Raw genomic sequence first — 27,570 nt, forward strand, 5'->3', positions numbered from 1 at the left:
CCTCGTTCTGTTCAAGTGGAGGGTCAGGAGGAGTATGAGGTTAACTCTATCATTGATTCTCGAATCTCCCGGGGAAGAGTACAATATTTGGTCGATTGGAAAGGTTATGGTCCTGAGGAGAGGAGTTGGGTACCTCAAGAGGATGTTCATGCTCCTAGTCTCCGCAGGGCGTTTCACTCCCGCTTCCCATCTCGTCCCGGTTCCTTCCGCCCGGTGGGCGTATCTGAGAGGGGGGGTACTGTCAGGGTACCTGAAGTCTCTACCTCTGAGAGAGGTAGAGACTTAGAAGTTTATCCGTCCGGACGGCATGTCTCCTCGGTCCCTCGCGGTTCACCCGGTCTTGCTAACGCCGGCCGCGAGGGAGTCACTTCCTTTTCTAGCAGGACGTCCGGAAGCCGACGTCATGACGCCAACCCAGAACGGCCCGTCACTCAATTCTGTGGAGACGAATCAGGACTCGTCGGAGGCGTGTCTTCTCTCCCAAACCAGGGTATTTAACAGTGTTCCTCTCATTTACTCATTGCCCTGTCGTGGTTCTAGCCAGTCTAGTCTCGCAGTGCTTTTGTATCCTTGCTATCCTTTTGGTTTTGACCCGGCTTGTTCGTACTATTCTGCTTTATCTGTTTTCCTTTGACCCGGCTTGTTCCTCGCTTACCTGTCTTCTCGTTCCCCCGACCTCTTCTTGTCTCTGACCATTCTCTACTCTTTCTGTGCGTTAGTCCGGCCATTCTAAGGTCCGGTATACGTACCTTTCTACTGTTTGTACTCTGCGTGTTGGATCCCTGTCCCGATCCTGACATTCTGAAAACTGGGCATTATTCTAGGGCAAAAGGGAATCACAGCACCACGACGGCCCCTGCGGGGTGGCCTGCCTCTGCCTGTCATTTTTTGGGGGATTAGTGGTACTATGCGTGCAAGCTACTGTGAGACCAGAATTGATTGGCAATGTGAACTGTAACAGTTCTGCAGAGCACACACTGTAGGCCTGACACACCCGCTTGAAGACAAGTAACTGCTATTCAATCTATAACAGTGAAGAACAAATTTTGGTTTTAAAAGCACGCTATAGAGACACCAGATATGATTGGCAATGTGCACTGGAACAGTTCTGCAGAGCACACACTGTAGGCCTGAGACACCCGCTTGAAGACAAGTAACTGCTATTCAATCTATAACAGTGAAAAACAAATTTTGGTTTTAAAAGCACGCTATAGAGACACCAGATATGATTGGCAATGTGCACTGGAACAGTTCTGCAGAGCACACACTGTAGGCCTGAGACACCTGCTTGAAGACAAGTAACTGCTATTCAATCTATAACAGTGAAAAACAAATTTTGGTTTTAAAAGCACGCTATAGAGACACCAGATATGATTGGCAATGTGCACTGGAACAGTTCTGCAGAGCACACGCTGAAGGAAGGACTGACAGAGCCGCTTGAAGACAAGTAACTGCTATTCAATCTATAACCGTGAAAAACAAATTTTGGTTTTAAAAGCACGCTATAGAGACATCAGATATGATTGGCAATGTGCACTGGAACAGTTCTGCAGAGCACACGCTGAAGGAAGGACTGACAGAGCCGCTTGAAGGACACTGACTGGCTGCTATTAGCTTACACTAGAAACCTTTTTTCTTTGTAAAAGCACGCTAAAGAGACACCAAATATGATTGGCAACTGTCAAAGCACGCTGGAACAGGTCTACAGAGCACACGCTGAAGTAGGCCTGACACCCAGACGCTTGCAGACAACTAATTGATCTTCTATTACAGTGAAAAAAAATTATTTCTTTAAAATCTAAAGCTTAAGCTATTGTTAAAACAGATATGAGTGGTGGCACTGGGCAAGTAGGCACAGTATCCAATGTGAACCTCACACAGAAGCTGGCAGGCAGGCAACTGCTCTTCTATTACAGTGAAAACAAATGATTTATTTTAAATCTAAAGTTTAACCAATTGTTAAAACAGATACGAGTGGTGGCACTGGGCAAGTGGGCACAGTATCCAATGTGAACCTCACACAGAAGCTGGCAGGAAGGCAACTGCTCTTCTATTACAGTGAAAAAAATTATTTATTTTAAATCTAAAGTTTAACCAATTGTTAAAACAGATACGAGTGGTGGCACTGGGCAAGTGGGCACAGTATCCAATGTGAACCTCACACAGAAGCTGGCAGGCAGGCAACTGCTCTTCTATTACAGTGAAAACAAATGATTTATTTTAAATCTAAAGTTTAACCAATTGTTAAAACAGATACGAGTGGTGGCACTGGGCAAGTGGGCACAGTATCCAATGTGAACCTCACACAGAAGCTGGCAGGAAGGCAACTGCTCTTCTATTACAGTGAAAAAAATTATTTATTTAAAATCTAAAGCTTAACCAATTGTTAAAACAGATATGAGTGGTGGCACTGACTTTGCAAATGGGCAAGGCATCCAACCTCACACAGAAGCTGGCAGGCAGGCAACTGCTCTTCTATTACAGTGAAAAAAATTATTTATTTAAAATCTAATGCTTAACCAATTGTTAAAACAGATATGAGTGGTGGCACTGGGCAAGTGGGCACAGTATCCAATGTGAACCTCACACAGAAGCTGGCAGGCAGGCAACTGCTCTTCTATTACAGCGGAAACAAAATTTTGGTTGTAAAAGCACGCTATAGAGACACCAGATATGAGTGGAAACTGTCAAAGTACGCTGGCAGGGTTGTGCAGGGCACACGCTGAAGGAAGGCCTGACAGAGCCGCTTGAAGGACACTGACTGGCTGCTATTAGCTTACACTGGAAACCTTTTTTCTTTGTAAAAGCACGCTAAAGAGACACCAGATATGATTGGCAACTGTCAAAGCACGCTGGCACAGGTCTGCAGAGCACACGCTGAAGTAGGCCTGACACCCAGACGCTTGCAGACAACTAACTGATCTTCTATTACAGTGAAAAAAAATTATTTCTTTAAAATCTAAAGCTTAAGTTATTGTTAAAACAGATATGAGTGGTGGCACTGACTGTGCAAATGGGCAAGGCATCCAACCTGACACAGAAGCTGGCAGGCAGGCAACTGCTCTTCTATTACAGTGAACAAAAATGATTTCTTTAAAATCTAAAGCTTAAGCTATTGTTAAAACAGATATGAGTGGTGGCACTGGGCAAGTAGGCACAGTATCCAATGTGAACCTCACACAGAAGCTGGCAGGCAGGCAACTATTCTATTACAGTTGTTAAGACACCTTTTGTCTTAATAAGTAAATCGCCGTTTAGTCCACCTTCCCATCTCACCGTATCAAGTCTCTGTTCGTATAATGTGTAATCCACGAACCATAACCAGGGGAAGTGGTAATCTCCCGAACGGGATCCGTGAATGTACTCAGGTTCCCGAACCGAACTCCACGAACTGCCGCTAACAACCGAATCACGATATCCACCAAGCGGCATAAGTTTCCCATAAATAGTCCTTAAGCGTGAATAAGAATCCCCCCAATAACGAGACTGAAGCTCCGTGTTGAGGGTCAAACAAGATCTCAGGACTGGAACACCCAGCCTGCTTTTTATTAGGAAAAGGCACACACAGGACACTCCCAGGGGGAGGATGAAAACAACCAATTATACACAGGGTAACACCCCCACGTCTCCTCCCCTCAGATAAACACATAACACAATTATAACGTACAATATTTTACCCCAGTTCTGGATGTACCCCAAAAACAGGGGGTACACCTTTAAGTCCAGCACCGCTTGAAAGGTCTTGGTTAGGGGAACACTCTGTCCAAGTTTCAGCCCATTCGGTTGTGGGGTTCGGGAGTTATGGATGTTTGAAGTTTTGACCGACTGCACGGATTTTCTAGCCGAAAAGAGTTCCACAAGTTTTGGCCCTGCAGTCGGTCTCCGTTCGCCTGTTAAAACTATACGAAATTCTCATCATCCACAACTATCTCCGAGTTCGCTGGATTCCCCATAGCTGATTAAGTGTAACTACCGAATGGCCCGTCGTTCAGTAGTTCCAGCACGAATTTCTGGGCGCATGGAGGTCTCAGCGGTGTTCGCCTGTTTGTGTATCCGTTTTTAGTTCCATGCGTTCACAGGCACGCAAGATGGCCGCGAACACGTGCAAAAGTCTCGAAATGGCGGCCACCTATATGTTATACATGGAGTTCGTGCGAAATGATGCGAACGGCTGGAAAACAGGCTGGAACGGTAAAACATGCTTCATAATATATCAAATCAGTCATTTAGACGGATGGCACAAAATAGCCGAATCCACCAAAGAAATAGACAGACGGATGGTTCTGTCACACGGCTCCCCCCTTGTGGAACACTCCGGCAGACCCGGCTTGACCCTGTGGCGGGTCAACTTGGGGATGCCCGGACTAAGAGGTGGTGGATATGTCTGTTTGCCGGGATAAGCCATCCGCATTTCCGTTCAGCTTACCGGGTCTGTAGCTAATAGTAAAGTTGTAAGGTTGCAATGCCAAGCTCCATCTTAGCAGTCTCCCATTGTCGCCTGAGACCCGGTTAAGCCAAACGAGGGGGTTATGATCCATCACAAGGGAAAACTCTTGCCCATACAAGTAGGGACTTAACTTTTTCAATGCCCAGACTAGGGCTAAACATTCTTTCTCAACTGCCGCATAGCTCACTTCTCTGGGTAGTAATTTTCGGCTGAGGTATGCGACAGGATGCTCTCCTCCATCTTCCCCAACTTGGCTTAACACAGCCCCCAGTCCATACATGAAAGCATCTGTGTGAACGAGAAAGCGTTTGTAAGGGACTGGGGCAGCCAAGACAGGGGCATTCACGAGAGCTTGTTTCAGTGCCTGGAACGCAGCTTCACAAGCCGGGGACCACAGGACCTGCTTAGGCAAATTCTTTTTCGTCAGGTCTGTCAGGGGCTTAGCAATAGAGCTGTAGTCAGGAACGAAACGTCGGTAGTACCCTGCTGTCCCCAAGAAGGCCAATACCTGGGTCTTAGTAGTGGGTGTGGGCCAGTTAGCCACCGCTTCCACTTTGGCGGGCTCTGGTCTCTGGTTCCCACATCCCACTCGGTGACCCAGGTACTGTACTTCTGCCATACCTAGATGGCATTTTTCTGGCTTCAATGTCAGGCCAGCGGCCCGAATCTTATCCAGTACCACCCCTATGTGTACCAGGTGTTCCTCCCAGGACCCACTGTAGATCGCTATGCCGTCCAAGTATGCACAGGCAAATTCTTGGAAGCCATCCAGGATTCTATCCACCATCCGTTGGAAGGTAGCCGGGGCATTCTTCATCCCAAAAGGCATGACCTTAAATTGGTACAGGCCAAATGGGGTGACGAATGCCGACTTGGGGATAGCATCCTCGGCCAGGGGAATCTGCCAGTAGCCCTTACATAGGTCTATGGTGGTCAGATAACGTCCCCTGGCAATACGATCTAGTAATTCGTCTACCCGGGGCATCGGGTAGGCGTCAGTGGTGGTCCGCTCGTTGAGTCGCCTGTAGTCCACACAGAACCGGGTGGTCCCATCTTTCTTAGGTACTAGGACTACAGGCGAAGCCCAAGGGCTGTCAGAGGGTTCGATGACCCCAAGCTGGGTCATCTCCTGTATCTCCTTCCGCATTCCATCTCGGACTGCTTCAGGGATACGGTAAGGCGGCTGTCGTAAGGGGGTCTGTCCAGGGGTCTCTACCTTGTGTACAGTGAGGTGGGTGTAACCTGGCTCCTGGGAGAAAGTTGCTTGTTTCTCCCACAACAACTGTTTCGCTTGTACCCTTTCTGTGGGGTTTAACCTGTCTCCTAACTGTACGAGGGAGGTGAGGTCAGTCTGGGGGTCCCTTTCTAACAGATCAGGAAGAGGCAAATTCTCAGGGTCATCTGTAGCTGGGGCACATACGGCTGCAATGTTCTCAGGTCGTTCTTGGTACTCTTTCAGCATGTTCACATGAAAGGATCTCTGGACCCTCTCGTCTGAACAGCTGGCTATCAAATAGGTAGTATCGCACATCTGCGCTACTATCTTGTACGGGCCTTGCCAAGATACTTGCATCTTGTTGGCCTTCACAGGTTTGAGCACTAATACCTTTTGCCCCACCTGGAAGGCTCGCTGTCGGCACCCTGATCGTACCATCTTTTCTGTCTCCCCTGGGCCGCCTGGAGATTCTCCCTTACCATCAGGGACAGTTTCTCCATGCGGTCCCGGAGTTCTAGAACATATGGTACTATGGGGGTCCCTTCTTGCTCAGTCTCCCCCTCCCAGTGTCCCCGGATGAGATCTAGGGGTCCGCGGACCCGTCTCCCATACAGTAACTCAAAAGGGGAGAACCCAGTAGATTCCTGGGGCACCTCCCGGTACGAAAACAGCAGGTGAGGCAGGAATCTCTCCCAGTCCCTGCAAGTGTCTGTAAAGGTCCTCAGCATCTGTTTGAGGGTACCGTTAAAATGCTCGCAGAGACCGTTAGTCTGTGGATGGTAAGGCGAGCTAAGCAAGGGTTTAATGCCACACACTTTCCACAGCTGCTGGGTGAGCACCGCAGTAAATTGGGTTCCCTGGTCGGAGAGGATCTCCTTAGGGAACCCAACCCTGGTAAAAATCCTAACCAGGGCATCAGCAACCGTCTCTGCCTCTATATTAGACAGTGCTACTGCCTCTGGATAGCGAGTGGCATAGTCCACCACAGTAAGAATATACTTCTTGCCTGATGGACTAGCCCTGGCCAGTGGACCCACAATGTCAACAGCTATGCGGGAAAAGGGCTCCCCTATGATAGGCATCGATGATAGCTTAGCCTTAGGGTGGTCCCCCCGCTTTCCTACCCGTTGACATGTGTCACAAGTACTGCAATACATCCGCACAGCCTGGTTGAAGTTGGGCCAAAAGAAATTCTGTGAGATCCTATAGGCCGTGCGGCGGGACCCTAGATGTCCTGCTAACGGGACATCGTGCCCTATCCGCAGAAGCTCCTGCCGGTATTTTGCGGGCACCACCAGCTGGTGATTCTGCGGAGGGGCTATCTTCTTTTGGGAAGGTTTCGGGATTCTGTATAGCCTGTCCCCCACCCACTTATACCGTTCCCAGTCTATCCCTTCCTCTCCAGCATCTGCTCTGTCCCTGTACTTTTGAAGGGTCGGATCTGCCTGGGTTTCCCTCCCAAACTCCTCTGGGGAATCCCAACGTAAGGGGGTCTGAGCTAAGGTAGCAGGTGGGCTGGTTCCAGAGGCACGGGTCTGAGAACGAGTAGTCACTGGGTTAACGTCCAAGGGGCCCATCGGAGCATAGGCCGAAACCAAAGGGGCCAAATCATTCCCAAGAAGTACATCAGCGGGCAAGTCTTTCATGACTCCAACATCTACGTGTCTAGCGCCCACTCCCCAATCCAGGTGAACACGGGCAACAGGTAACCGGAATACGGCTCCCCCTGCTACCCTCACGGCCACTGTGTCTCCTGTGTGCTGGTGCTCTGAGACTAAGTTCTTTTGGAGCAGTGTCATTGTGGCTCCTGTGTCTCTAAGTCCATTTACCACTCGGCCATTCAGTTTCACAGTCTGCCGGTGTTGCTGGCGATTGTCCTGATGGGCTGCTTGCACCGGGTCGGCTTCGTGCAAGATGCCCCAGAATTCCTCCTGCTCTACACAGTGAGCAGCAGGCTGTGGTGGGCGCTGATTCACGTTGGCTGGTCTCCTCCAGGACTGGGCTTGGTTGGCGTTGTTCAGCGGACACTCTGGGCGTTTGTGTCCCAACTGTTTGCACAGAAAGCACCGGATGGGTTGGGAATAATCCCTGGCATTAAACTTGGATGGCTGCACATAATTATTGGTCGGTGGTACCGCTGGGGTGCGATGCACCGGGGGTTGGTATGCTGTTGGAATCGGAGGGGCTGCTGGTCGGTATTCCCCTCTGGTCGGGACTTTAATAACGGTATTGTCCAGTTTGCGAGCATCAGTATATTCATCTGCCAACCGGGCCGCCTCGGGTAGGGTAGAGGGTTTTCTATCTCTGACCCACTCCCGGACCCCGTCAGGCAATCTATCGAAGCAATGTTCCAGTAAAAATACCTGCAGCACCTCCTCCCCCGATACTGCTTGGCATCCTGCCATCCAGTGGGCTGCAGTACGGTGAACTCTGAAGGCCCATTCTACATAAGAATCGCCAACCTGCTTGTTGGTTTCCCTGAAGCGCCGTCTGTAAACTTCTGGGGTCACCGCATACCTGGCTAGGAGCGCATCCTTCACTGCCCGGTAGCTGGTGATCTCCTCCTCTGGGATGGCCTGAAATGCGTCACTAGCCCGGCCGGATAATTTCCCAGAGAGGATGGTGACCCATTGATCTGTGGGTACCTGGTGTAAGGCACACTGCCTCTCAAAATCGGCCAGGAACCCATCGATCTCTCCTTCATTTTCAATAAAAATTTTAAATGCAGCAAAGGGTACCTTTTTCCTTCCGGAATCGTTATTGGGTACCTCTGCTGCTGCAGCTCCTCTTCACTGGAGCGCCTGGTGTGCTGCTACCGCTGCTTGCACACGTTCCACAATGTCTGCTGAGGGGTTGGGGCCAAAGTGTGCCAGCCTTATTTGCACTGCCCGGTTAAATTGTATTTCCTCGGGTGTTAAATCCAAACTGCTGGGCACATTAGCTCTCTCCGTTCCCTGTGTTGCATCCATTTCCCTTAGCAAAGCAATAATTTCCCGTTTCTTTAAATTGCTTGCTGATCGACCTCGGCGTTCTATTATGTCCTTAAGAGTAGCACGTCTTAACTGTTCATACTGCATTTCTTTCCTTCTGTGTTGTGGGATTCATCCCGTCGCTTGCCACCAATTGTTAAGACACCTTTTGTCTTAATAAGTAAATCGCCGTTTAGTCCACCTTCCCATCTCACCGTATCAAGTCTCTGTTCGTATAATGTGTAATCCACGAACCATAACCAGGGGAAGTGGTAATCTCCCGAACGGGATCCGTGAATGTACTCAGGTTCCCGAACCGAACTCCACGAACTGCCGCTAACAACCGAATCACGATATCCACCAAGCGGCATAAGTTTCCCATAAATAGTCCTTAAGCGTGAATAAGAATCCCCCCAATAACGAGACTGAAGCTCCGTGTTGAGGGTCAAACAAGATCTCAGGACTGGAACACCCAGCCTGCTTTTTATTAGGAAAAGGCACACACAGGACACTCCCAGGGGGAGGATGAAAACAACCAATTATACACAGGGTAACACCCCCACGTCTCCTCCCCTCAGATAAACACATAACACAATTATAACGTACAATATTTTACCCCAGTTCTGGATGTACCCCAAAAACAGGGGGTACACCTTTAAGTCCAGCACCGCTTGAAAGGTCTTGGTTAGGGGAACACTCTGTCCAAGTTTCAGCCCATTCGGTTGTGGGGTTCGGGAGTTATGGATGTTTGAAGTTTTGACCGACTGCACGGATTTTCTAGCCGAAAAGAGTTCCACAAGTTTTGGCCCTGCAGTCGGTCTCCGTTCGCCTGTTAAAACTATACGAAATTCTCATCATCCACAACTATCTCCGAGTTCGCAGGATTCCCCATAGCTGATTAAGTGTAACTACCGAATGGCCCGTCGTTCGGTAGTTCCAGCACGAATTTCTGGGTGCATGGAGGTCTCAGCGGTGTTCGCCTGTTTGTGTATCCGTTTTTAGTTCCATGCGTTCACAGGCAAACACCGCTGTTCGCACGCAAGATGGCCGCGAACACGTGCAAAAGTCCCGAAATGGCGGCCACCTATATGTTATACATGGAGTTCGTGCGAAATGATGCGAACGGCTGGAAAACAGGCTGGAACGGTAAAACATGCTTCATAATATATCAAATCAGTCATTTAGACGGATGGCACAAAATAGCCGAATCCACCAAAGAAATAGACAGACGGATGGTTCTGTCACAACAGTGAAAAAAATTATTTATTTAAAATCTAAAGCTTAACCAATTGTTAAAACAGATATGAGTGGTGGCACTGACTGTGCAAATGGGCAAGGCATCCAACCTGACACAGAAGCTGGCAGGCAGGCAACTGCTCTTCTATTACAGTGAAAACAAATTATTTAGTTTAAATCTAAATTAACCAATTGTTAAAACAGATATGAGTGGTGGCACTGGGCAAGTGGGCACAGTATCCAATGTGAACCTCACACAGAAGCTGGCAGGCAGGCAACTGCTCTTCTATTACAGTGAAAAAAAAATTATTTTAAATGTAAAGCTTAACCAATTGTTAAAACAGATATGAGTGGTGGCACTGGGCAAGTAGGCACATTATCCAATGTGAACCTCACACAGAAGCTGGCAGGCAGGCAACTGCTCTTCTATTATGTAACGGAATGCAGTATATTAGTCCACGATATCCGTTGGTATTCTCAGGAAATCCACAGTCAGAGTAGAAAGCACGGCAATATTCCCAATCCTCCCAATAACCGGACGAAACACAGTTTGGGAGTCAACTAACTTGCTTTATTCACAGACTTCCATATTTATGCAGTTCCCCTTGCAAGGGGTTTCCTTACAGCTGTTACAGGGGATTTCTCCCATCAGGCATTGTAATTATCCCAACAGGCATTGCTACACGAGAGGGATACTCCCACTAAAATGGACGATTAAGTGGATTATCCCCTCGTGGAGCAAAACCGACAATTTATACAGAAATCCATATTTTATACATTTTTACTCGCTTTTAGACGAATGACCGTTCGGTAGATAGCTGGGGTCGGCGGGCACATTTAGTGAGAATACCGCTCTGATCCCAGCTAAACTAACCGAACGCCGCACAAAATACATTAAAACATTGAGTTCGGTTTAAAAGTACCGAACATCTATGGGGAACAGAATGTGCCGAACGCGGAACTCCCGAACGCTCTGGAAGTCCAGCGGTGTTCGGATCATTGAGTAGCCGTTTTCAGTTCCAGGCTCTCGACGACCGAACACCGATGCAGAGACAAAGGATCCAAGATGGCCGACCGCCGCATGGTCGGTAGCCGAACGACGGCCACCTAGGAGGGCCCTTAATTACCGATTGCAACATTGTTGCAATCGGTTAATTGGTGCCACACGACTGGTGAGTGGGTGGTCTACCTGGGGAGCCCTCATTCGTATGGCGAACGGCCTGGATAGCCGGGTTTCGTCGAACGAAAGGGATTTGTATGCTGGCAGCGTACGGCTGCCAGCATGCGAACGGCCACAATACGGTACATACACAGGTTAAAATACACAGTACATATTCAGCCTACAGACAACCTTTAATAACTACAGTCCAGAAGTGGCTAGGTTTGCCACAATGCTCCCCCAGAACCAAGCCGGCATACACAGTCTGATCCCAACGGATCGGCTTGGGGATGTCCGGGGAAGTACTCACAGATCACTTCTCGAGTTCAGTCTGTCTGGATAACCCGTCAGCGTTACCGTTTTGCTTTCCTGGGCGGTAATGGATGGTAAAGTCAAAGGGCTGCAGCGCAGCAGCCTGGCATTGTCCCCAGACACACGGTTCAGCCACACCAACGGGTTGTGATCTGTGAGTAGGGAAAAAGGTTGTCCATACAAATACGGCTGTAACTTTTTAAGGGCCCACACCACGGCCAGGCATTCCTTCTCAATGGCGGCGTAGCTCACTTCACGGGGTAACAACTTTCGGCTTAAGTAGGCTACGGGATGTTCTCCGCCATCGGCTCCCACTTGGCTCAGCACTGCCCCCAATCCAAACATTGAAGCGTCTGTGTGGACAAGAAATCTTTTAGTTGGATCAGGAGCAGTTAACACAGGAGCATTAGTCAGAGCTGTCTTGAGTTGTTGGAATGCCTGCTCACACTCTGGGGCCCAGACAACCAGTCGGGGAAGGTTCTTTTTGGTCAGGTCCGCCAGGGGTTTGGCCAGGGTGCTGTAGTCGGGGACAAATTTTCTATAATACCCGGCAGTCCCTAGGAAAGCGAGCACTTGAGTCTTAGTCCTTGGGGTAGGCCACTTGGCTACGGCCTCAATTTTGGCTGGCTCGGGTCTTTGCTGCCCGCACCCTACTCGGTGGCCCAGATACTGCACCTCGGCCATACCTATGTGGCACTTACTAGGTTTTAAAGTTAACCCGGCTAAACCAATACGGTCTAAGATCGCCCCTATATGGCGTAGGTGGTCTTCCCAGGTCTGGCTAAAGATGGCTATGTCATCTAGATAGGCACAGGCATATTCCTGAAAGCCGTCCAGTAGCCGATCTACCATCCGCTGAAAAGTAGCCGGGGCGTTTTTCATTCCGAAGGGCATGACCTTGAACTGGTACAGGCCAAACGGAGTGACAAACGCCGACTTGGGGATGGCGTCATCGGCTAGAGGAATTTGCCAGTATCCCTTACACAAGTCAATGGTAGTGAGATACTGGCCCCGTGCCATCTTGTCTAACAGCTCGTCTATCCGGGGCATCGGGTAGGCATCAGACACCTTTTTGTCATTTAGCCTCCGGTAGTCGACGCAGAATCGGGTGGTGCCATCCTTTTTAGGCACCAGGACTATCGGCGATGCCCAGGGGCTATCGGAGGGTTCGATAACCCCTAGCTGTAACATTTCATCTAGTTCGGCTTTCATATGGGTACGGACTGATTCCGGATATGGAGCCTGTCGCATAGGTAGCTGTCCCGGGGTTTCAACTCGGTGGGTGGCTAGCGGAGTGTACCCAGGTAAATTGGAGAAGGTAGCCCCTTTGGCTACAATCAGCGCGTGTACCTGGGCACGCTCCTGAGAACTTAGCCGCTCCCCCAGCTGAACTCCCCGGGAGGGCTCTATTGGTTCTTCTTGTTCTAGTAGGTCAGGTAAGGGTAGGTTCTCCTGATCTTCTAAGGAGGAGGCACAGATCGCCGTTACATCCTCTATCCTCTCATGGTAGGGTTTGAGCATGTTCACGTGGAGCATGCGTCTCTTCCCTACCCCTGAGCAGGGGCCAATCACATAGGTAGTGTCGCATCGCTGCTCCACTACCTGGTATGGGCCTTGCCAGATGGCCTGCAGCTTATCTGTGCGGACGGGTTTTAAAATTAAAACCTTCTGTCCCACCTGAAAGCTGCGGTCTCGGGCTCCTCTATCGTACCAGCGTCGCTGGCGTTGCTGGGCTGCCTGGAGGTTGGTGCGTACAGCCTGAGTTAGCGCCTCCAGACGGTCTCTGAACTCCAGTACGTATGATACGATAGGGGTTTCGTTAGTAGTACTCTCTTCCTCCCAGTGTTCCCTAATCAAGTTCAAGGGCCCCTGCACCCTCCTCCCAAATAGTAACTCAAACGGGGAGAATCCTGTCGACTCCTGGGGGACCTCTCTATACGCAAAGAGTAGGTGAGGTAGGAACCTCTCCCAGTCTTTGTGGGTCTCCCCGAACGTCCGAAGCATCTGCTTCAGCGTCCCGTTGAACCTCTCACATAGTCCATTGGACTGGGGGTGGTATGCGGAATTGACTATTGGCTTAATGCCACATACCTTCCACATATGTTGGGTGACTTCGGCCGTGAATTGGGTGTCTCGGTCCGATATTATCTCTTGGGGAAACCCTACCCTAGAGAACACTTTCATTAAAGCTTCAGCTACGGTCTCAGCATGGATATTAGTGAGGGCCACAGCTTCGGGGTACCTGGTGGCGTAGTCCACTACAGTTAAAATGTACCTTTTGCCAGAGGGACTGGGTTTTGGCAGGGGTCCTACTATATCCACCGTTACCCTGCTGAAGGGTTCTGCGATAATAGGTAGGGGACAGAGCTTGGCCTTGTGGCGATCCCCTCGTTTACCTACTCGTTGGCAGACGTCGCAGGAGGTGCAATACTGTCGCACATCCTGAGAGATTCCGGGCCAGAAAAAGGCATGCGTTAAGCGGTATCGGGTACGGGTCATCCCTAGGTGTCCTGACAAGGGGATATCATGAGCGATTCTAAGCAGCTCCTGCCTATATTTCTGTGGTACCACTAACTGTTTGTTAGTCAGGGTGACCGACCCCCCCACATCTTTTGCCGTGACACGGTATAATAACTCTTTCTCCCACGTGTACCGCTCCCCCTCTAGCCCTGCTTGGTCCACTTGTGCCCGGTCCCTATATACTTGGAGGGTGGGGTCTGTCTGGACTTCGGCCGCAAAGGTAGTCGGGGTGTCCCAGGACATGGAAGTCGGTTGGGGGTCATGGTCTCTTACCTGAGCCTCAGAGTGTATCGGTGTAGCCGTGGTGCGAGCCTGCTGCCGGGTGGTTACGGGGTGAGCCTCCTGGTATGGAGCCTGGGGGATAAAAGCGGAAGTCATCTGGCCCAAGTCATTCCCCAGCACAACATCTGCGGGTAAATTTTGCATAAGCCCCACTTCCACAGTTCCCTCTCCCACACCCCAATGCAAATGTACCTTGGCAGTGGGTAGCCGGTATACTGCTCCCCCGGCCACCCGTACTGCCACTGAGCCGCCAGTGTGGGTTGCGCCTGGTACCAAATGCGGTGCAACCAAAGTTAGAGTGGCTCCCGAATCCCGGAGCCCTTGTACCTCCTTCCCCTCCAGGGTCACTAGCTGCCGGTGATGTTGTCGGTTGTCGGTGGCTCGGACCGACATTACTTCGTGGAGCACCCCTAGAGGCTCTTCAATTTGAGCGCTCAGCATTTCCTGGGTGGCGGGTGCTACCTGGTAGTGATGTGCAGCAGCCCTGGGTGTTAAATTTTGTCGCACCTGGTTCCAAGCTTGTCGGCTCCGGTTTTGGGTGCACTCCCGAGAAATGTGTCCCCACTGCTTGCAGGTGTGGCACTGAATGTTAGCCCGGCCGTTGTATCGGGAGGGGGGTGGTGGAGTATTCAGTGCGGGCCTGTGCAGGGGTACTGTGGGGCCGGTAGGAGTAAAAGTATTGGGTGGCCCGGTAATCCGAGGGAGAGTTTTATTTTGGGGTCCGTGATGCCTCCTGGCATCAAAATGCTGATCCGCCAATCTAGCGGCTTCGGGTAGGGTGAGTGGTTTACGGTCTCTCACCCATTCTTGTGCTTCTGGGGACAAACCATTAAAGAACTGTTCCAGCAGCATTAACTGTCGCAACTCTTCCATATTAGTAGCGTTGCTGGCCTGTATCCATCCTTGCGATGCTTGATCCAGCTTGTGCGCCCACTCTGCATGAGAATCCTTCTCATGTTTGCGCAAGCCCCTGAACTTGCGCCGGTATGCCTCTGGGGTAATGGCATACCTCTCTAAGATCGCCCTCTTTACTTTAGGGTAATCTTTGCTGTCCTCTCGGGGCACAGCACGTTAGGCTTCAGCTGCCCTACCCGATAATTTGCCTGCCAGCAGCGGCACCCATACTGCGGGTTCCAAGTCGTGCAAATCGCACAGCCGCTCAAAATCCTGTAAATACCCATCAATCTCGTCCTTTTCTTCACAAAATGCTTTAAATGCGTGATGTGGGACTTTGGGTTTTACCTGTCCGTATGTGGAGGCAGTAACAGACTCTGCCCTAGGCGGTGTCTCTGGGGTGCGGGTCGCCATCAGATAATCATGCACATCTGATATCAGTACGGTCAATATTTCCAAAGGTACTGGCTGTGGCAGAAACGCCAACCTGGTTCGTAGCTCTTTCTGGTATGGGGTCTCTTCCATTGCTGGTGGAGGTGTAGCGCTGCTGGCTCTGTCTCCCTCCATCAGTTCAGCGATCAGCACAGCCTTAGATTTGTTGCTGGCTATCTTACCCCTGGCTTTCAGTAGCTCTTTTAAAGTCTGTCGTTTCAGTATGGTATAATCAATCTCCATACGAATTGCCCTTGCTTTCCTTGTTCGGTAGTTCCAGTTACACGAACGCTGCTTTTCGGCTGTAAGGTTCGGATCCTGTCGCTTGCCACCAATTGTAACGGAATGCAGTATATTAGTCCACGATATCCGTTGGTATTCTCAGGAAATCCACAGTCAGAGTAGAAAGCACGGCAATATTCCCAATCCTCCCAATAACCGGACGAAACACAGTTTGGGAGTCAACTAACTTGCTTTATTCACAGACTTCCATATTTATGCAGTTCCCCTTGCAAGGGGTTTCCTTACAGCTGTTACAGGGGATTTCTCCCATCAGGCATTGTAATTATCCCAACAGGCATTTCTACACGAGAGGGATACTCCCACTAAAATGGACGATTAAGTGGATTATCCCCTCGTGGAGCAAAACCGACAATTTATACAGAAATCCATATTTTATAAATTTTTACTCGCTTTTAGACGAATGACCGTTCGGTAGATAGCTGGGGTCGGCGGGCACATTTAGTGAGAATACCGCTCTGATCCCAGCTAAACTAACCGAACGCCGCACAAAATACATTAAAACATTGAGTTCGGTTTAAAAGTACCGAACATCTATGGGGAACAGAATGTGCCGAACGCGGAACTCCCGAACGCTCTGGAAGTCCAGCGGTGTTCGGATCATTGAGTAGCCGTTTTCAGTTCCAGGCTCTCGACGACCGAACACCGCTGCAGAGACAAAGGATCCAAGATGGCCGACCGCCGCATGGTCGGTAGCCGAACGACGGCCACCTAGGAGGGCCCTTAATTACCGATTGCAACATTGTTGCAATCGGTTAATTAGTGCCACACGACTGGTGAGTGGGTGGTCTACCTGGGGAGCCCTCATTCATATGGTGAACGGCCTGGATAGCCGGGTTTCGTCGAACGAAAGGGATTTGTATGCTGGCAGCGTACGGCTGCCAGCATGCGAACGGCCACAATACGGTACATACACAGGTTAAAATACACAGTACATATTCAGCCTACAGACAACCTTTAATAACTACAGTCCAGAAGTGGCTAGGTTTGCCACATATTACAATGAAAACAAATTATTTATTTTAAATCTAAAGCTTAACCAATTGTTAAAACAGATATGAGTGGTGGCACTGGGCAAGTGGGCACAGTATCCAATGTGAACCTCACACAGAAGCTGGCAGGCAGGCAACTGCTCTTCTATTACAATGAAAACAAATTATTTATTTTAAATGTAAAGCTTAACCAATTGTTAAAACAGATATGAGTGGTGGCACTGGGCAAGTGGGCACATTATCCAATGTGAACCTCACACAGAAGCTGGCAGGCAGGCACCTGCAATTACATTACACAGGAAAAAAAAAAAAGCAGCCTGATGTTATAGCCCTAAAAAGGGCTTTTTGGGGTGCTGTCCTTACAGCAGAGATCAGATGAGTCCTTCAGGATTGTAGTGGACACTGAATACCCTAGCCTAGCTATCAATTTCCCTATCTAATCAGCAGCAGCTAAACTTTCCCTCCTCTCACTAAGCATGCATCTTCCGAATGAATCGAAAATGGATGCTGGGAGGGAGGTTGGAGGGTGTGGAAGGGAGGGAGTGCTGCTGATTGGCTGGAATGTGTCTGCTGACCGAGAGGCACAGGGTCAAAGTTTGCCCAATGATGACGAATAGGGGGCGGATCGCCGTGGCGAACGCGAACACGCTAAGTTCGCCGGGAACTGTTCGCCGGCAGACAGTTCGGTACATCACTACTAGGCAACTGTAAACAAAACATATCAGGAAATGCTGTAGCCAGGTCACCTGGCTGTAAAGGAAAACAGCCAGCCAGTGATCGAGATCTATACACCATAGATAAGAACAAATATAACAACAACCTGAAAATATGCATGGGCAAGCAAAAAGTAAGAATAATAAAATAGGAATAATAAAGTCTAATGCAATAAGAAAACACAAAAATAATGCTTAGAATAATAAAAAATAAAATACAAAAGGAATCCAAAACAAAATTAAGGGGGGGGCCGGGCCGGGCCGCCGAGCCGAGCGGCAGCCACCCTTGCTGGCTCCGGCTACAAGCTGCATAAAATACCCACAGTTGGACCCAAAATCACACTAACCACCGAAGAAAAGACAGGTGCAACACACAAGAGACATGCAGGGGGTGATCCCGGCCCAAGAGTCTGAGCTTCGGACACTGAAGGAGGGGGCCCATCCGGTGAGTGTTGTCTTCCCTCACGGAGCCAAAATGGCGAACGGACACCCCGTGCATAAAAAGCAACGGGGTGGGCGCTCCACGCACACAACGGAAACCCAGACCAGGGAGCCTCGGCCCCCCGGGATAGCGGGTCCCACGACTAGACTCCCCTGGGCGGCAAACCGACTGGCATGGAGCCGGCCCTGTTTTTCGGATTTGGTGGTGGTCCGGGGAAATGCCCCCAAATCTGCAAGCCCTGTGGAGCTGGAGTGCGCAGACCACTCGCTGGACCGGTGGCCGGGGGGGATGCATGCCGGCACCAAGTATGAGACCGGAGGAGGGTGAGGCAGGACGGGGCTGGAGCTCCAGAGAGGCCCTACCAGAGCTGGGGAGGTGCAGGAGGCTGGACAGCTGCAGTCTCTGAGTGCCCACAGTACGGTGGACCTTACCGGGCACGTACGACAGCATTGGGGGGGGGGGGGAAGGGGACCTTCTGTTACTGGGGATGCCTGGGGGACTGGAAAGGGAACCGCATGGCGAAGCAAAATCGGAGAGAGGCCCTGGGAGGTTCAGAACTCCGAGCTGGTTGGCACCCTCACACCGGGCGCCATCTAGCCCCCCTCCAGCGAAGTGACTCACATTTTTGTATTAAGGCTGCTTTGTTTGAGCTAACTATGTCGCCTCTCCTTCTTGGGGGAGCCCATATGCACTCTACATAATTTGTTGGTTAATATATATATATATATATATATATATATATATATATATATATATATATATATATATATACAGACGCATAATATTATAGTTCTTATAATTGTTTTTTACTCCCATGACATGCATAATCATTGCAAGCCCATGTCATAACCCATAACTGTTCATATATTGCATATGTTCCCTTCTAATCTATATAGATCCTTGTTAGGCAGCTTAGCCACCAGCAGACGATGCATATCTGCAAGGGCCGCACTGAGCATTGGAAATACGCTCGACAGATCTGGGATGCCTACTTAGAATGATATACTACATATAGTCTGTTGAAGTTATTTACATATTTTATTTGCTTTTCACCTTAACTGCTGTCTATACTTTCGATACAAATTTGCAAGGTAACACTGAACACCTCGCACCCACAGTGCCCAGGAGTCAAGCTCCGTACAAAACACCTAGCGCATGCACCTGGCTCGAGAAGAGCCCACTTCACACATACAGACCTGAACATTTAGCCGCGCATTTAAGCAAGTACTGCACTTATTGACCATTTCATACTTAGCACCCCCATATAACGTGCACAACTGTTAATCATAATAAAAGCTTCGCTTTTGTCAGACCTATTGCTATAGTTTTTTTAGGTTTTATCCGAAGCCAAAACGGATCTCGCAAAGTTAATGTATACTTAATTTACTTAACTGCATGTTTATTTAACTACGTATAAGGCTACCCATGCGGAAAACGCCATCGCACGCAGAGTTAGACATAGGAATGGCTCAAATGACTAAACAGCCTACACAATGCGTAATTATGCCTGTTAAATGCCCTTGTTATACCAAATCTTGCAAAGTCTATGTACGTCCAATTTACTTTACTTTATTGCTTGTCTCATCTGATTTATATGCCTCTGCGCAGGCAACCAAATGTTATTTTTAGCAATTCAAAAAAAGTCTGCCTACGCTTCTTTGCGACTCTAATAAACATATTCAAAACAAAACAAAATTAAGGTGAAAACAAACATAGTAGTATAAATATATACAGAGGTAATTCCCCACAGCAAACTAACAGGGGAAAAAACAGACACAACCCCAAACAAATGGGGGAGTAAAAAGAGACCATAGACTAAGGAAATGACTGATTCAGGGTCTTAAAGAGAGAGTCAGTTGGGAAAATCCCATTGATAAAGAAAAAAAGCCCAGAAACTGGGGCAGAAATACTTACAAGACTCGCCAACCAGTGGGTGCACTATTACATACCTACAGGAACCAGTGCCACTCAAGTATCTCATTAACACCACGAGGGGCCACTGTGTCCAGTAGGTATGTCCAACAAGCTTCCTTTTGTAATAGTATCTTCTCCCTATTGCCCCCACTTGTTAGGGGGGGTACCCTTTCCGAGATTTGGTACCTGAGTTGGGAGGCATTATGACGATATTAGCTGCCAATGGCACCACATTAAAGATGTACAGTTAAGGGGCCCAGAGGACAGCCCTGTTTGGTGCCATTTTAAATTCTGAACCAATCGACAGAAATACCTGGACCCACCGTTGTAGCTATTGATGCAACATATAGGGACATTATCGCCGACCTTATCGGACCGTTAAATCCAAATTTCTCTAAGGTCTTAGCCATAAATCCACAGCTGACCCTGTCAAATGCCTTCTTGACATCAAGAGACCGGGCCAGGAGAGGCACACCAGTCCTATCTGAGTGGTTAATCAGACCTAATAATCGACAAGTGTTATTATTTGAAGAGCGGCCCTGTACAAAGCCAATTTGATATTGGTGCACTAGGTATTGGATTAAAGGTTTTAGTCTATTAGATATTACTAAAGAGTAGATTTTAACCCCTTAAGGACACAACTTCTGGAATAAAAGGGAATCATGACGGAATATATCTGTCATGTGTCCTTAAGGGGTTAATGTTGGAATTAAAAAAGGATATTGGTCTATAATTTGCAGTGGAGGTGGTATCCTTTCCCACTTTTAAAATTGTGGAAATGGAGGCCTGCAACAGTTGTTTTGGTATAGTTTCCTTTATTCTAATTTCATTAAAAGTGTTGACCAGGTGTTGGACTAAGTTGTTTTTAAACTTTTTATAAAGAAGATTAAAGTACTGGTCAGATTCTGGGACTTTATGCATTTTAAGATTATCAATTACGTCCCCTATTTCTTTTTCAGAAAAGGTACGTTTAGCTCTGCAATTTGTTCGTCTGTTAGTCTGAGGAAAGCTGTTTCTGCTAAGTATTTATCAATATTTTCTTCTAGTGGGGGGGACAAGAAGATTGTACAGCCCGGGAGCCTAGCTTCCTAGCAGGGTGGACGTGCTTCACAAAAACGGGGGATAAACCCCGATCCATCGCTCACTCATTGCTGGGAAGGTGCCTACTGAGTGGGGGAGGCCTAGGGAATCGTTTTGAGGTCAGACACACACCCGTACCCCAACGGGTCCCCACAATCCCGACCTGAGGCCTAACCGCAACCGAGCCAGGGAGAGACGGCCGCTCTCCTGGATGGTAACCTCGCAGGTGATACCCACGCAGCACTCACCTCCAACCCCCCCCTCTGGACCGGCGGGGGTCATCCTGGTCCCTGCTGGGGACGATCACCCCCACAGCACAACCAGCATGAGAGACAACGACTGACACGAAGAGAAAGCACTAGGCCCTGATCAAGATGGCGGTACAAGCACGGTCTTACAGAAACCGCATACTCCACATGCCACCCCAGCACATAGGGGTGTTCATTGACAAGATTGGTGCCAGCCTGTGGACTACGCTACACACTCAGAGACCGGCCTACATGAGGGCAATACAGGAGGTGGCAGCATGGATTCGCCCGGCAACACGACGCCGTTTTGGCGGGAATCCCCCTCCACGCAAACACAAACGAGGTAAAGCCCAATTAAGGCATCAGCTCCAGCACCCAAGCCGACTGTTACCAGCCAAGCCCCTGAAACAGCAGACCGGCACATCCCGGACCGTCTGTCGGTCACCACTCTTATGCTCACCGTTAAGCAAGCAGCAGACCCGCTCATCACGGTGGGTAGGGGCAGAAAGAAAGCATTTGATTAAACTCACGGACCCCTGGGACTGCTACTCCCATAACCACAATCTGGACGCTCTCAGATCCAAAAGCCCGCAACATCCTGCCTCACCCCGGGTTCCCATTACAGATAACCGGATTAAAAGCAATATGAGTCAGCGGCAAAGCGTCTATACCCCCCTCCATAGACTGGGCATCGGTTAAGCGGGAGAAAAGACCTGGACCGCCTGCCAGCCAGCTCCGGTGATGATGCCGTCATAGAAGACCCTGCAGAACACATTTAACCTGGCGAATATGTAAAATGAGCGGACGTTTATAATTTTGTAATTTTGTTTATAATTTTATAAGCTTACATTAGTTTATAACACTACATCAGTTAATCATTCTGCATACACATGTCAATTTCAGTCGAGGCCTGATACCTCACATTGATTCTTAATAGGCGCTCAACTAGTTCTCGATCTACTCTGTGGGTGCTGTTTGCGGTTGTAGACTGCCCCTACCACATAACACATAACATGGAACTACAAGCGATGGCTCGGGAATTGGGACCCGTCATATGTTAGTTTAAGTGAGAATGCAAGGTGGCACGCAGTATATACAGTGTAGCCTGGAATGCCTGACATAAATATACATGCATAGTCTAAATAAACATTAGGAGCCTAACTGAATATTAGATTGAGACATTCCACTCCCTAGAAAGTGACTAGTATAGAGTGCACCACCTGCTAACTCACTGCCTGGTCTTTCATGCAGTCAGGTACAAAACACAACGATGAAAACCCTATGCTATTGTGTCCATAAATGCAGCACTCCAACTCTGTGCCTCTCCTATGTCTTTACCTGCTAATGTTAAAAAGACAGTTATCTTCAGTTTTAAAAATTCAAGCATTAGTATTGTTTTCTTACCTACTCACAATGTCAGTATATGTTCGGATCTTTACTGCTTTATAGTGCCTGTTACACTGACATGAGCTGCAGTTTAACCCTGAACCATGCATGACACTTATAAAAAAATGTGCAGATGTAATCTATGTCGATTAATGGCCGGCACCTGCTGTTGTGGCAGTGCTGGCATGTTTGTTATCACTATGCACGCCAAAATAAAGAATAAAAAAAAAAAAAAAAAAAAGATTGTACAGCTCAGCATAATAGCTATTAAAAGCATCGCCAATAGTTTTAGGGTCAATGAGACTACTTCCGTCGACTTCTATTTTTTTTAATTCTTTTTTAGCCTTATGGTTTTTCAATCTGTTTGTCAACATTTCATCTGCCCAATTACCCTTATAATACAATTTCTGATTTAATTTTTGTAATGCACAAGTTGCTTTAGACCATAACATTTTATTAATCTTTTCTTCTATTGTAGTTATTTTAAACACCAATTCCTTTGTGGGGGAGGTTTTAATTTGTTTAGATTATATAATTCGAGATATAGCAAGTTAAGAGGGAGCTCATATTTTTTCTTATTCTCTGCTCCTCACTTTGATATATCCTCGAATAACACTTTTAAAGGCACACTAAACTGTTGTCGAGGGATTTCTCTTTCTATGCTTTCTTTAAAGAAGAGCTTAATTGAGCCTCCAAGACGAACAAGGTCCCATATCAAATCCTGTCACAATATCTATAAAAATGGCTGAATGGCACTTATTTTATGTTGGTCAAACAACAATATTGAATCGTGTGATTTTACAAAAACATATGTGGCTTGGAAAAGAAGGTAACGTCTAATGCATCTTGGTGCATTACTCTCCAGATATCATACAATTCAAATGTATTTATAATATTCTGGAACTGTGTATAAGATCTTTCTATAGAATTAAGTTTTTTTTCCCCCAGCTAGGAACATTTTTTTATCAAAAAAAAAGGATAACTGGGTAATAAGGACTTTTCAACATAGGGACATTATGTTTCCAATGCGTCTCCTGTAAGAATCCAATCGATACCTTAAGGTCACTTAATTGTTCCATTACTCGCTGGCGTTTCTGTGGGGAATTTAGTCTCTGTATATTTATTGAACAAATCTTACAATTTCTCCATTAGTCATTTAGCTTTAAAAGAAAATAGAGAGTAATTCATCCCCAAATGACCAGTGCCTGTCTGCATAACAAATAACATATAAGATTTCACAAACAAAACCTGATAAGGTTTAAAAAAAAAAAAGGACCAACACCACCCCTTGTGGTGAGGGTCTTAACCCTTACTTTAAGTCTTACCCTTCCTCCCAAGATAGACACAATTTAAATCTCAACTACTAAGGGCTCAGGTTATAGCCTATGGAGAGATGTAATTAGCGGATTCAAAGTATGAAACACAAGAGAAGAACAGTTATCCGGCCACGAGCATCCAATCATTATATCAAAATTAGTTCATTAGGTTCATAATCACTCCTATTACCTACCACCTCCCTTACCCATATGTCCTCCTAGTGCGTAGTCTTGATATTAACCTCAGGATACTAAATGGTATCCACATGTTTTATATTTTATAGTTCTTTCCTATTACTAAGGCATGTTTAAAATGTCCTTCCATCTCTAATTTGCCCTTTCCTCATCCCTCTTCCCCTCCCACCTTCCTCGCCTCCTTTCTTTTATGTGTTGAATGAAAATTCTATTGTATTTTATGTTTATCCAGTTTACTTTTAAAATTATGTACCTTTTATCAAAAGCCTATTTTGTTTATGACCTTGGTTGTGTTAGAATATTTATTTCAGTGATTATGGACAAGATTTAATTAAGGTTAAACCATTGTGATTAATATAAAATTACTTATTTTACTACTTAAGTGCTTGGTGTACTAAAAAAAAGGTTCATACTAAATATAGTGTAGACGTGCTTATTTAATTATATATTTATAATTGGTTACAGCCATGACCAGAAATAACTTGGTGTCTCCTTGAATTTGTTTATTTTAGGTAATGTGATTCTATAATAATAATGATAATTTACGATTTTTATAGTGCTTTTCTCCGTGTGAGACTCAAAGCACTTTACAAGTATACAAACATAAAGACATAAAAGTTAGGAGTTTCTGAAGGTCAGCTGAGCGACTGAATGCCTGATGGCAGAGGGGAGTCTTTAGTCTCTTTTTTTTTTTTTTTTTTAAGTCTGTAAGGACGGTGCCCCTCTGATGATTAAGACTTATGTGTTTATAGTGCAAATTAAATTATATTAGAATATTTTTTGCCCTTTTCTATCTCTCTTCTCTTCACACCTCTCTATTTCCTTTCTATTTAATACCATACCTAAGTGAACCTATATAAACGCCTTTATATTTATTGTGTATATATATATATTTAAGTGAGTTCAAAAAAGCAGTATAGTTTAGTAAACCTAATACGTTAAGAATATATTTGTTTTACATTTTTTTGAATAAAGTCTGAGAATAATAATGTTCCTATCTCCCCTTTTTAATTGCTTATAAAAAACATTGAGTGTACAGCTTCCCTCTTACTTTCACTATTATATGGGCATTACGAATGCTAAGGACCAGTGGCGTACATACCGGGGTCGCAGGGGTCGCGACTGCGACCGGGCCCGGCCCACCAGGGGGCCCGGCTGCCCTGCGACCCAGGTATGTACTCACTGGGCCAGCCTCTTCTCCTGGGGGGCCCAGGAGCCGGCCACCTCCGGGCCCCCCGAGGCTGGCCCTGCTTACACCCGGCGGGCAGTCAGGCTGGCGGGCGCGCGAGGGAGCACTCTCCCCTGAGTGCTCCCTCTTCAGCTCCCTCGCGCACCGCACTGAAACCGGAGCCGGAAGATGACGTCATCTTCCGGCTCCGGCATCAGTACGCGGCGCGCGAGGGAGCTGAAGAGGGAGCACTCAGGGGAGAGTGCTCCCTCGCGCGCCCGCCAGCCTGACTGCCCGCCGGGTGACACCACTGGACCCCAGGGAATCCCCTCAGCTCTCCCACAGGTAAGGAGGCTGGGGGGATTAAATAGAAAAAAAAACAAAAAAAAAACGTGTGTGTGTGAGAGTGTATGTTAGTGAGTGTATGTTAGTGAGTGTATGTTAGTGAGTGTATGTTAGTGAGTGTATGTTAGTGAGTGTATGTTAGTGAGTGTATGTTAGTGAGTGTATGTTAGTGAGTGTGTGTTAGTGAGTGTATGTTAGTGAGTGTGTGTTAGTGTGAGTGTGTGTTAGTGTGAGTGTGTGTTAGTGTGAGTGTGTGTTAGTGTGAGTGTGTGTTAGTGTGAGTGTGTGTTAGTGTGAGTGTGTGTTAGTGTGAGTGTGTGTTAGTGTGAGTGTGTGTTAGTGTGAGTGTGTGTTAGTGTGAGTGTGTGTTAGTGTGAGTGTATGTTTGTGAGTGTATGTTTGTGAGTGTATGTTAGTGTATGTTAGTTAGTGTGTGTGTGAGTGTATGTTAGTGTGTGTGTGTGTGAGTGTATGTTAGTGTGTGAGTGTGTGAGTGTATGTTAGTGTGAGTGTATGTTAGTGTGAGTGTATGTTAGTGTGAGTGTGTGTGAGTGTGTTAGTGTGAGTGTGTGTTAGTGTATGTTAGTGAGTGTGTGTGTAAGTGTTAGAGTGTTTGTCTTAGTGTTAGAGTGTGTGTGTGTGTTAGTATTAGAGTGTGTGTTGGAGTGTGCGTGTTAGTGTTAGAGTGTGTGTCTGTTAGTGAGTGTGTATGTATGTTTGTCACTGAGTGTGTGTCTGTCAGTTAATGTGTGCGTGTGTGTCTTAAGCACTTACCTTTCTCCAGCGCCGGACTCCCTTGGCGCTGGGGATCTCTCCGCCCCGATCCGCCTCTCAGCTCCGAATGCGCATGCGTGGCAAGAGCCACGCGCGCATTCAAACCGCCCATAGGAAAGCATTACTCAATGCTTTCCTATGGACGTTCAGCGTCTTCTCACTGTGATTTTCACAGTGAGAAACGCAGAAAATCCTCTAGCGGCTGTCAATGAGACAGCCTCTAGAGGCTGGATTAACCCTCAGTGAAACATAGCAGTTTCTCTGAAACTGCTATGTTTTCAGCTGCAGGGTTAAAACTAGAGAGACCTGGCACCCAGACCACTTCATTGAGCTGATGTGATCTGGGTGTCTGTAGTGGTCCTTTAAGTGTATGTGTTTATGCATGCACTGGCGTACATAACGTGGTCGCAGGGGTCGCAGCCCTGCGACCAGGTGCCCGCCGCCATGTGTTGCGGCCCCAGCCCGCGCAGAGTAAGCGCGCGCGCGGGGGGGGGCCCACGGATCAGTTTTCGCACCGGGGCCCCATGGGTTGTGTGTACGCCACTGCTAAGGACATAGATTTCAGGACATAAAACAACTAGCTAAATAGATATTGGACCCTTAGACCAGTATGACTGAGGTGGGCCAAAGGATGGGGACTCAAGGAAACATCAATGAGACACCAACTATGTTAGAATCTCAGTTCTGCTTACACCCGAGCATCCTCCCTGCCTCCCATCCAAGAAACTTAATTAGGTCCAAAAATATCAACCTGGTTATTTTCTGCTTAGCCAAAGAGATGCCTTTTGGACTGAGTCAAAAACTATAAAGGAGTTTTCATAAAAAATAATCAATTTAGCTTGAAAAACCCATCTATTTTATGTTTTTAGGTCTCATAGACGTGGTAACTTCGTGGAAAGATCTTCTGAATTCTCTTGTACGTCTTGATAGAGCTGGGAAGCATTTAAGATGTTGAAATTTCTCTGGGATGGGTGTCAAGTCCCTAAAGGCAAAATGGAATTTTTCTTTGAATGTATACGAAAGGAATCAAATAATTGTATCGCTAGGGATACTATCTGGAATGCTTTTAGGCTTGTGGATTCTGTGTGTACGTTTGAATAGGATATCTTGAGTTTGACCTCCAATTTTTAGTGCAGCACAAAGTTCAGTGATGTAACCTTCCAGATCTTACTGTGGGATGTCTTTGGTAATAACTCGTATCCGCAAATGTATTCTTCTTTGTCTGTCTTC

This window comes from Pelobates fuscus, chromosome 13, assembly GCF_036172605.1.
Source record: "Pelobates fuscus isolate aPelFus1 chromosome 13, aPelFus1.pri, whole genome shotgun sequence".
Lineage (NCBI taxonomy): Eukaryota > Metazoa > Chordata > Amphibia > Anura > Pelobatidae > Pelobates > Pelobates fuscus.